We start from the raw sequence: 11,640 nt of genomic DNA, 5'->3' as shown, positions 1-11,640 counted from the left end.
AAGTTCCTATTTGTGATTACAGGTAAAACAGATGGTTCTTTGTTAAGGAATTGCAAATGACCACAGGGAGTAATAAAATGTAGAGATCAAGAGTCATGGATGAGAAGATAAGAAGATGTAGGGGTTCTCTCTTTTAGTCCCTTTTTAAAATTTTTTTTGAGCAGTCCTGGGAAGCAAACCCAGGACCCTGAGCATGTGAGGTGCATGCCCCACTACTGAGCTGTATCCTCAGCCCAATCTTTCTAAAGTAACTGAATATAGTACAGAATCTCAGTGACAGAGACAGTAAAGGTCTGGGGCCATGAAGCATTTAACAGACCAAGATTTAATGTTTTCTTAGAGGAATTACTAATAGTTTCATATACTATGTAGATATTATTTCTGAAGTCAGTTAGTTTTATCTCAGATTTATACCACTCTGTTAAATGATAATTTCTTTTTTTTTCTTTTCTTTTTTTTTTTTTTTTTTTTTGTGGTGCTGGGGATCGAACCCAGGGTCTTGTGCTTGTAAGGCAAGTACTCTACCGACTGAGCTGTCTCCCCAGCCCAAATGATAATTTCTTACAATTTTTTTGTAAGGAATTTCCTTGATTATGAGGATATTGTTAGTAAATGAGAATTCAGTGAACTACCCATTAGCCAAGATGATGGCTTCCAGCTTCAGTCAAACCTTCATTTGCACGAATGGGCATCGACAATAATAATGGCACTATTAGGAGGTGGCTGTTGGAGTCATTAGAGGAAAGAGACATTGCCACAAGGACATGGAATGGGAAAGGTAAGGGAAATGGCAAATGTCACCTAGGAGAGCAAGTAATTCTTAGAATATCTATGGGGGATCTCCTGGGAATGGAACTGAAAAAGGCAAAGTCTAAGGAAAGTATTCTTGTCGCCATTCTACTATTTTTTTTAAAATTTATTTTTATTGTAAACAAATGGGATACATCTTGTTTCTCTGTACATGAAATAGAGGCATACCATTTATGTAATCATACATTTACGTAGGGAAATAGTTTTTGATTCATTCTGTTATTTTTTTCCTTCCCCCCACCACTCCCACCCCATCTTTTCCCTCTATACAGTCCCTCCTTCCTCCATTCCTGCCCCCCTCCCATCCCCCATTATGTGTCATCATCCGCTCATTAGCGAAATCATTCGTCCTGTTTTTTTGAGATTGGCTTATCTCACTTAGCATGATATTCTCCAATTTCATCCATTTGCCTGAAAATGCCATAATTTTATTAGTCTTTATGGCTGAGTAATGTTCCATTGTGTGTGTGTATATGTATGTGTGTGTATATATATATATATATATATATATATATATATATATATATATATATATATATCAGAGTTTCTTTATCCATTCATCCATTGAAAGGCATCTAGGTTGGTTCCAAGGCTGGCTATTGTGAATTGAGCAGCTATGCACATTGATGTAGCTGTATCTCTGTAGTATGTGGATTTTAAGTCCTTTGGGTATAAGCCAAGGAGTGGAATAGCTGGGTCAAATGGTGGGTCCATTCCAAGTTTTTTGAGGAATCTCCACACTGCTTTCCAGAGTGGCTGCACTGATTTGCAACCCCACCAGCAATGTATGAGTGTACCTTTTTCCCCACATCCTTGCCAACACCTGTTGTTGCTTGTATTCTTGATAATCGACATTCTAATTGGGGTGAGATGGAATCTTAGGGTAGTTTTGATTTGCATTTCTCTTATTACTAGAGATGTTGAACATTTTTTCATATATCTGTTGATTGCTTGTAAATCTTCTTCTGTGAAGTGACTGTTCATTTCCTTAGCCCATTTATTTATTGGGTTATTTGTATTCTTGGTGTAGAGTTTTTTTTTTATTGTAAACAATGGGATACATGTTGTTTCTCTGTTTGTACATGGTGTAAAGGCATACCATTTGTGTAATCATAAATTTACATAGAGTAATGTTGTTTGATTCATTCTGTTATTTTTTCCCTTCCCCCTACCCCTCCCACCGCTCGTTTGCCTCTATACAGTCCTTCCTTCCTCCATTCTTGCCCCCCTCCCTAACCCTAACTCTAACCCTAACACTAACCCTTCCCTCCCCCCATTATGTGTCATCATCCACTTATTAGCGATATCATTTGTCCTTTGGCTTTTTGAGATTGGCTTATCTCACTTAGCATGATATTCTCCAATGTCATCCATTTACCTGCAAATGCCATAATTTTATCATTCTTTATGGCTGAGTAATATTCCATTGTATATATATACCACAGTTTCTTTATCCATTCATCAATTGAAGGACATCTAGGTTGGTTCCACAGTCTGGCTATTGTGAATTGAGCAGCTATGAATATTGATGTGGCTGTATCTCTGTAGTATGCTGATTTTAAGTCCTTTGGGTATAGACCAAGGAGTGGGATAGCTGGGTCAAATGGTGGGTCCATTCCAAGTTTTCTAAGGAATCTCCACACTGCTCTCCAGAGTGGCTGCACTAATTTGCAGCCCCACCAGCAATGTATGAGTGTACCTTTCTCCCCACATCCTCTCCAACACCTGTTGTTGCTTGTATTCTTGATAATCGCCATTCTAATTGGGGTGAGATGGAATCTTAGGGTGGTTTTGATTTGCATTTCTCTTATTACTAGAGATGTTGAACATTTGTCCATATGTTTGTTGATTGCTTGTAGATCTTCTTCTGTGAAGTGTCTATTCATTTCTTAGCCCATTTGTTGACTGGATTGTTTGTATTCTTGGTGTAGAGTTTTTTGAGTTCTTTATAGATTCTGGAAGTTAGTGCTCTATCTGAAGTATGAGTGGCAAAGATATTCTCCCACTCTGTAGGCTCTCTCTTCACATTGCTGATAGTTTCCTTTCCTGAGAGAAAGTTTTTAAGTTTGAATCTGTCCCAGTTATTGATTCTTGCTTTTATTTCTTGTGCTATGGGAGTCCTGTTAAGGAAGTCTGATCCTACACCAACATGTTGAAGATTTGGACCTACTTTTTCTTCTATAAGATGAAGGGTCTCTGGTCTGATTCCAAGGTCCTTGATCCATTGTGAGTTGATTTTTGTGCATGGTGAGAGATAGGGGTTTGGTTTCATTCTGTTGCATAAGGATTTCCAGTTTTCCCAGCACCATTTGTTGAAGAGGCTATCTTTTCTCCATTGCATATTTTTGGCACTTTTGTCTAGTATGAGAAAATTGTATTTATTTGGGTTTGTGTCCATGTCCTCTATTCTGTACCATTGATCTACCTTTCTATTTTGGTACCAATACCATGCTGTTTTTGATACTATTGCTTTGTAGTATAGTTGAAGTTCTGGTATTGCAATACCCCCTGCTTCACTCTTTCTGCTAAGTATTGCTTTAGCTATTCTGGGTTTCTTATTCTTCCAGATGAATTTCATGATTGCTTGCTCTATTTCTGTGAGGTATGTCATTGGGATTTTAATTGTAATTGCATTGAATTTGTATAGCACTTTTGGTAGTATGGCCATTTTGACAATATTAATTCTGCCTAACCAAGAACATGGGAGATCTTTCCATCTTCTAAGGTTTGCTTTAATTTCTTTCTTTAGTGTTCTGTAGTTCTCATTGTGGAGGTCTTTCACCTCTTTTGTGAGATTGATTCCCAAGTATTTTAGTTTTTTCGAAGCTATTGTGAATGGGGTAGTTTTCCTAACTTCTCTCTCTAAAGATTCATCACTTATGTATAAAATGCATTGGATTTATGAGCATTGATCTTATATCCTGCTACTTTACTGAATTAACTTATGAGTTCTAAAAGTTTTCTGGTCGAATTTTCCAGTTCCTTTAAATATATAATCATTTCATCAGCAAAGAGGGATAGTATGAGTTCTTCTTTTCCTATTTGTATCCCTTTAATTTCTTTGGTCTAATTGCTCTGGCTAGCGTTTTGGGGACAATGTTGAATAGAAGTGGTGAAAGAGGGCATCCCTGCCTTGTTCCAGTTTTTAGGGGGAATGCTTTCAGTTTTTCACCATTTAGAATGATATTAGCCATGGGCTTAGCATAAATGGCCTTTACAATGTTAAGGAACATTCCCACTATCCTAATTTTTTCTAGTGTTTTGAGCATGAAGGGATGCTGTATTTTATCGAATGCTTTTTCTGCATCTATTGAAATAATCACGTGATTCTTAACTTTAAGTCTGTTGATATGGTGAATGACATTTATTGATTTCTGGATGTTGAACCAACCTTGCATCCCTGGGATGAAACCCACTTCATCATGGTGCAATATCTTTTTAATATATTTTTGTATGCGATTTGCTAAAATTTTGTTGAGAATTTTTGCATTGATGTTCATTAAGGATATTGGTCTGAAATTTTCTTTCCTCGATGTGTCTCTGTCTGGTTTAGGTATCAGGGTAATATTGGCTTCATATAATGAGTTTGGGAGGGTTCCCTCCTCTTCTATTTCATAGAATACTTTGAGGAGTATTGGAATGAGCTCTTCTTTAAAGGTTTTGTAGAACTCGGCTGAGAACCCATCTGGTCCTGGACTTTTCTTTGTTGGTAGGCTTTTGATGACCTCTTCTATTTCATTGCTTGAAATTGATTTATTTAAGTTGTGTATGTCCTCCTCGTTCAGTTTAGGTAATTCATATGTCTCTAGAAACTTGTGGATGTCTTCAAGGTTTTCTGTTTTGTTGGAGTATAGATTTTTAAAATAGCTTCTAATTATGTTTTGTATTTCACTCCTGTCTGTTGTGATATTTCCTTGTTCATTCTGAATTTTAGTAATTTGAGTTTTCTCTCTCTTTCTCTTTTTTAGTGTGGCTAAGGGTTTATCAATTTTGTTTATTTTTTCAAAGAACCAACTCTTTATTTTGTCAATTTTTGTATTGTTTCTTTTCTTTCAATTTCGTTGATTTCAGCTCTGAGTTTAAATTCCCGTCTTCTACTACTTTTGGTGTTGGCCTGCTCTTCTTTTTCTAGGGCTTTGAGCTGTAGTATTAAGTCGTTTATTTGTTGATTTTTACTTCTTTTGTTGAATGCGCTCCATGAAATTAATCTTCCTCATGTACTGCTTTCATAGTGTCCAAGAGATTTTGATATGATGTTTCTTTGTTCTCATTTACTTCTAAGAATTTTTTTATTTCCCTCCTGCTGTCTTCTGTTATCCATTCATCATATAATAGGATATTATTTAATCTCCAGGTATTGGAGAAGTTTCTGTTGTTTATTCTGTCATTTATTTCTAATTTCACTCCATTACGATCTGATAGAATACAAGGTATTATCTCTATCTTCTTGTATTTGCTAACCGTAGCTTTGTGGCATGAAATATGGTCTATTTTAGAGAAGTATCCATGTGCTGCTGAGAAGAAAGTGTATTCATTCTTGGTTGGATGGTATATTCTATATATGTATGTTAAGTCTAAATTGTTGATTGTATTATTGAGATCTATGGTTTCTTTTTTCAATTTTTGTTTGGAAGATCTGTCCAGTGGTGAGAGAGGTGTGTTAAAATCGCCTAGTATTATTGTGTTGTGGTCTATTTGATTTCTGAAATTGAGAAGGATTTGTTTGATGTACATGGATGAGCCAATGTTTGGGGCATAGATATTTATGATTGTTATGTCCTGTGGATTGATTCTTCCTTTAAGCAGTATGTAATGTCCTTCTTTATCCCTTCTGACTAGTTTTGGCTTGAAGTCCACATTATCTGATATGAGGATGGATACTCCAGCTTTTTTGCTGTGTCCATGTGCATGGTATGTTCTTTCCCATCTTTTCACCTTTAGTCTGTTTGTATCTCTTCCTATGAAATGAATCTCTTGCAGGTAGCAAATTGTTGGATCTTTCTTTTTAATCCAATCTGCCAGTGTATGTCTTTTGATTGATGAATTCAGGCCATTAACATTCAGGGTTATTATTGTGATATGATTTGTATTCCCAGTCATTTGGCTCATTTTTGTTTTTTGACATGATTTGGTTTCTCCTTTATTTGGCTATTCCTTTAGGCTAGCTCCTCCCATTGCTGATTTGGATCGTTGTTTTTCATCTCTTCCTCATGAAATATTTTGCTGAGAATGTTCTGTAATGCTGGCTTTCTTTTTGTAAATTCTTCTAGCTCTTGTTTATCATGGAAGGATTTTATTTCATCATCAAATTTGAAGGCAAGTTTTGCTGGGTATAAGATTTTTGGTTGGCATCCGTTTTCTTTCAGGGCTTGAAAAATGTTGTTCCAGGTCCTTCTGGATTTAGGGTTTGGATTAAAAAATCTGCTGATATTCTTATTGGTTTCCCCCTGAATGTACTTTGATTCTTTTCTCTTGCAGCCTTTAAAATTCTGTCTTTATTTTGTATGTTAGGTATTTTCATAATAATGTGCCTTGGTATGGATCTGTTGTAATTTTGTATATTTTGGAGTCCTATAAGTCTCTTGTACCTGATTTTCCATTTCATTCTTCAGATTTGGGAAATTTTCTGATATTATTTCATTGAATAGATTGTTCATTCCTTTGGTTTGTTTCTCTAAGCCTTCCTCAATCCCAATAATTCTTAAGTTTGGTCTTTTCATGATATCCCATAATTCTTGTAGATTCTGTTCATGATTTCTTACCATCTTCTCTGTTTGGTCAGTTTTGTTTTCAAGATTAAATATTTTGTCTTCAATGTCTGAGGTTCTGCCTTCCGGGTGTTCTATCCTTTTGGTTATGCTTTCTATGGAGTTCTTAACTTGGTTTATTGTTTCCTTCATTTCAAGGATTTCTGTTTGTTTTTCTTTTTCAGTATCTCTAACTCTTTATTGAAATGATCTTTTGCACTCCGTATTTGCTCTTTTAACTGTTGATTGGTGTGATCATTTAATGCCTGCATTTGCTCTTTCATCTCTTCCTTCAATGCCTGCATTTTCTCTTTCATCTCCTCTTTTGCTTCCCTGATTGTTTTAATTGTGTACATTCTGAACTCCCTTTCTGACATTTCTTCTACTGTGCTGTCATTGGGTTTTATTGATATAGTATCTAGGTTTGTTTGGGACATTTTCTTCCCTTGTTTTCTCATATTGCTCAGGTATCTACCTCTCTAATAGTGAAGCTCTGGGATATTGCAGATTTCCTCTATTGACTAATTTTGTCTCTGTAGATTTCTAATAACTCACCTGATAGCCTTCAGTAGCCTGAAGTCTTGGAGGGACTTGATAATGCGGTGCTCCACTAGGAAGCTGCCCCTCTAGGGTTGGTGGCCTTCAGGTAGGGTATTTTCCATGTCAGTGGGCAGAGGCACCTCCCCTTGTTGACTGATGGTCAGCCAAAAGTGGACTAGACTGGGGCATGTCAGATCTGGGCCTGTGTCTCTGGTTCTACCACCCTGGTGGGAAAGCCTCGCCCAGCAGAGAATACTCACCCAGTGGGGAAGTTTTGCTGGGCAGCTCTCCTCTGAGAAGTTCCCTTTGGTCCAGAACTACCACCTGGACTGGGCAGCCCTCCTCTGTGACGTTTCCAGGGGTCCTGACCTACTGCCTGGGCTGGGGAGCCTGACCCTGTGAGGAACTCCCTGGCTGAGTGGCCCTCCTCTACTACATTCCCTGGGGACCGGAGCTCCCTCCTGGGCCTTGAAGCCTTACTCTGTGTCGAAGCCTCTCGCTGTGCAGCTCTCCTCTGTAATGTTCCTGGTTGACTGGATTCACAGCTCCAGCAGGGGAGTCTCAATGGGCCACTCTACTCCACAAAGTTTTGGGACTACTGCCCCATCCGGGGAGCCCGTCCAGTGGGAGAGACTCACCCGGTGGCTCTTTGTTGGTCCTGAGCCTCTCAGTACCTTCTCTTCCTGACTCCTCAGTCTTGTCAAAGGTCCTCTAGCCTCCTGTAGGTGTCTCAGGAAGGGAGCTGCCCTTCCAATAATGATGGCCACACCCTCAGGAATAATTCAAAGTGCCTGCAGCAGCCTAGAAATATGCTGGAGAGCCCCATCGAGGGTGTGCCCAGTCAGCACAAAGGCAATTGCAGTGTCCCTCAGCAGTAGGGGGGCAGGCAGGCAGGCTCAGCAATGGCACCAGACCTCGATGTGGGGGTCAGGCGGGCTGGCTCACCCTCTGCCTAGCTCTGTGATGCAGATGGGCTGACTTCGTCTGCCAGCTTGCTCTGTGGTGGCAACTGATCTCGTTGTGGTGGTCAGGTGGGGTTGCACAGTGATATGGCATCTGACTTCAGCCTGGTGGTTGGGCAGGCTGGCTGCCCGCCGGCTAGCTGGGCAATGCAGGTGGCCTGACTCACCCGCCAGCTCCCTCTGCTACTGTGACCGATGACATCATTCTACTCTTGACACTTCTGTCGTTTTGGGAGACTTCGTTATAGGTAAAAAGTATATTCTAGTTATATTACTATAGTCCTGATATATCAGCTTCCTGTGGCTGCTATAAAAATTACCAGAACCTTCACAGGTTCCCACAACAGAAATTCACTCTTTAACACTTTTAGAGGCCAGAAACCCAAAGCCCGTTTTGCTGGTCTAAACTCAAGGTATTGGCTGGACTATGTTCTCTCTACAGGTTCGGGGGGGAAAATGAGTTCTTTATCTCTGTTAAGTTCTGGTGGCTGTAGGATTCCCTGGCTCATGGCCTCCCTCAGCCCTCCATTTTCTCTCCCACTTCATTCGATCTTCTCCTTTTCTGTTTGCATTGATTTTTTTCCCCCTGTTTCTGAATAAGATCTGTGATTAGGTTTAGGGTCTATCTGGAAAGTGAAGGAGAATCTCCCATGTCAACATCCTTAATTTAAATACCTCTACAACATCATTTTTTCTTGAAAATTAACATTATAGGTTCTAGAGAATGGGATCAGAAAACTTTGGGTGACCTTTTCCCAGGTAAGAAGAGGCAGTAGTAATAATCAATTAAAAATAAATGAAAAAGATTTTAATTTCCTATTTCTTAAATTTCATTTTTGTCTTCATTCTTATCTTAGGCTAAGTCAGCACTTAATTTTGTCTTTCTTGCACATGTTGTCTAAATATAAGAATCACCTTGGCAGTTTAACCAAACCATAAATACTCAGGCCTAACTGCAGACCCATCAAAAGAGAATCTCTGGGAAAGAGAGCTGGGTGTCAACATATTTTTTGTTTTTCAAATGATTCTAAAATGAAATCAGTTAGGAATCACTGTACTAAAGGAATAAATTATGCTTGGTTTATGGGCCACTATTATGTGATTCTCTATTGCCAGGGTTTATTGTAAACCGTACGTTAATATAGATTTCTGTGTATGTGCCTATACTTTACTTATAATGTGTTCAATATTTGTGCATGTTTATTTGTAATATAAATATGAAGGATAATGAATGAATAAATGTCAGGAACTACACTGCCTGTTATAAAACTATGTTAAATATTGGCAATAACATAACCAGGAAAGGGGATGTGACTGCTGCCCTTGTGGAACTTAGGTTTTGGTGGAGAAGGGAAACGTCAATCAAATGGAGTCTCCCAGAGAGATGAGATATTGAGGAAGGATGGTGCTATAAAACTCTATAATGGCATTAGTTATGTTTTTACTCAGTCAAAAAGGTCATGAAAAACTCCCTTAAAAATGATTAAAAAATGATATTTGGACTGAGATCTGCAGGACAAGCAGGAGCTATTTAGGCAGGATGTAGGAGAAAAGACACTCTGAGAAGAGAGACTAGCATGTGTGAAATCCCATGTGAGAGAACAAGGTGAGCACACCCGGCTGAAGCTAAGCAAGACACAGGTGAAGAGGCACAGTGACAAGGAGCAGGGACAGGACTGGGCAGGTAGTGGTAGTTCTGGGAAGCTTATGCAAGGACTCATAAGTCATGTTAAGGAATCCTGCTTTTTCTAAATGCAGTGGGAAGTCACTCTAGAGTGTTAATTAGGGGTGGTCTGGAAATGGAGTAGCAATGTTAATGTGGTACTTGGAGAGGGGCTGCAGTAGATAAAATAAGGGAGAGAGCATGCCTTGAGGTAGTCAGGTAAAATATGGTGGTAGCTTAGACCAGGAGGATAATGAAAATATAGAGAAGTATGGACAGAGTGAAGAAATATATGGGAAATAGAACTCACAGGACCATGTGAAGGAGGGTATCAAGAAACCAAGGAGATTCCTACATTGCTGGATGATACTAGCAGGAATGGCGGGCCATTTACTGTGTTGGAAAACTCTGGAAGACAGATGGGAGAAGAAATCAGATTTGGTTTTTATCTTGTTTGTTTTTTAATTTCTAGGAGTTATTTAAGAGGAATTTCAAATTGGCATTCAGATGTGCAGTTTGTAGCCCAAAAAAGAAGCTTAGATTGAAAATAGTATTATGAGTCATAATAGTATTTATGAGTCATCTGAATTGAAAACAGTAGTTAAAACTGCAAAATAAATGAGATTTCCTAGGAACAAAGCATGGAGTGAGAAGATATGAGAACTCAGAGCTGAGTCTTAAAGAACTCCGATTATTTAATGGGCTTCGGCAGAACAGGATAAGCATGTCAATTTGGAAAAGATGATCAGAGAGGTAGAAAAAAAATCTGGAAAATATTTATTAGTGAATCCCTAACAGGTCCATTTTAATTTCAAGGGAGTAGCCAAGATGTTTGAATGTTGATTAGAAGTGAGGTAAGATGAGGACCAGGAAAAACCCATAGGTTTCAATTATATGGATATTAGTGATCTTAAGAATAATGGTATAGAACCATGGCCTAGTTCATGCATAACCTCACAGAGAAGGCCCCCAGGGCTGGTGAATGCTGCTGTGAGGTATTCCAAGCCTCGATTGGCCACATTTTGGCATTATGCCAAGGTTGAGTTTGTTCCTCCAACCTCTGCTGAGATCCCTATAGCTATTCAGAGCCTGAAGAAAATAGTCAATAGTGCTCAAACTGGTAGCTTCAAACAGCTCACAGTTAAGGAAGCTGTGCTGAATGGTTTGGTGGCCACTGAAGTGTGGATGTGGTTTTATATCGGAGAGATCATAGGCAAGCGTAGCATCGTTGGCTATATAATGTTTGAAGACCAGTCTTTAATATCTGATTATATTTGATTTACTGTTTGAGTTTTCTTGGACCATATATGATCAGATTGCTGTCTGAATAAATTAAGATATGTCAGATATCAAAAAAAAAAGAACAATGGTATGAGGGAGATGAATGAGTGGAACATCAAACTGCACATTGTTGAACAGTGCATGGGAGATGAGAGATGGAAACCAAGGGTAAGGTGAATGTGTGGCCAAACAGGGTCATGAAGTGGAAGAAAGAGTGTGTCAGCAAAGGAGATGGAGAGGCTGAGGGATCTTCACGTTCTTGTTTATTTTAATATGGTAGATTGAGAGCATTTAATAACAATAAGAAGCAACAACTGGGGAACAGAAGTTGAGTTGTATGAATGATAGCGTGTGTTCCCCACCAAAGAATTGAACTGGTTTTTTGGATAGGACAGGAGAGTTCTTTTCCAAATTGGAAATTGTGAATTGAATGGATGCAGATGAGGTTGGTCTGTCTGCTTGGTTCAAGTTCCTGTCTAATAATTTATAATTTATTTTTTAATGTATTTAATTAATTTATTTATTTTAAATTTATTTTTATTGTAAACAAATGGGATACATGTTGTTTCTGTTTGTACATGGAGTAACAGCATACCATTTGTGTAATCATACATTTACATAGAGTAATGATGTTTGA

At 38.5% G+C, this 11,640-nt stretch overlaps 1 pseudogene across 1 annotated transcript; it reads left to right on the top strand.

The window, feature by feature from the left end:
• The first annotated feature begins 10,666 nt into the window (after positions 1–10,666).
• On the top strand, positions 10,667–11,015 carry LOC306643130 (ATP synthase subunit g, mitochondrial-like; annotated as a pseudogene). Its single transcript has one exon. The product of its transcript is annotated as an ATP synthase subunit g, mitochondrial-like (transcript).
• The last annotated feature ends 625 nt before the right edge of the window (positions 11,016–11,640 follow it).

This window comes from Sciurus vulgaris (genome assembly GCF_902686455.1).
Source record: "Sciurus vulgaris genome assembly, chromosome: 13".
Lineage (NCBI taxonomy): Eukaryota > Metazoa > Chordata > Mammalia > Rodentia > Sciuridae > Sciurus > Sciurus vulgaris.
This window is presented reverse-complemented; position numbering and strand designations above follow the sequence as displayed.